The sequence below is a fragment of the Salvelinus namaycush genome, unplaced genomic scaffold, assembly GCF_016432855.1.
Source record: "Salvelinus namaycush isolate Seneca unplaced genomic scaffold, SaNama_1.0 Scaffold2634, whole genome shotgun sequence".
NCBI lineage: Eukaryota > Metazoa > Chordata > Actinopteri > Salmoniformes > Salmonidae > Salvelinus > Salvelinus namaycush.
The window spans coordinates 32501-32919 of record NW_024059491.1 but is presented as its reverse complement, the minus strand read 5'-3'; positions in this window follow the sequence as shown (position 1 = coordinate 32919).

Genomic DNA, 419 nt, shown 5'->3' with positions numbered 1-419 from the left:
CACCTGAAGACTCTCAGACCATGAGAAACAAGATTCTCTGGTCTGATGAAACCAAGATTGAACACTTTGGCCTGAATGCCAAGCGTCACGTCTGGAGGAAACTTGGTACCATCCCTACGGTGAAGCAAGGTGGTGGCGGCATCATGCTGTGAGGATATTTTTCAGCAGAAGGGACTGAGAGACTAGTCAGGATCAAGGGAAAAATTATAAAGAGCAAAGTACAGAGAGATCCTTGATGAAAACCTGCTCCAGAGCTCTCAGGATCTCAGACTGGGGGTGAAGGTTCACTTTCACCTTCCAACAGGACAACGACCCTAAGCACACAGCCAAGACAACGCAGGAGTGGCTTTGGGACAAGTCTCTGAATGTCCTTGAGTGGCCCAGCAAGAGCCCGGACTTGAACCCGATCGAACATCTCT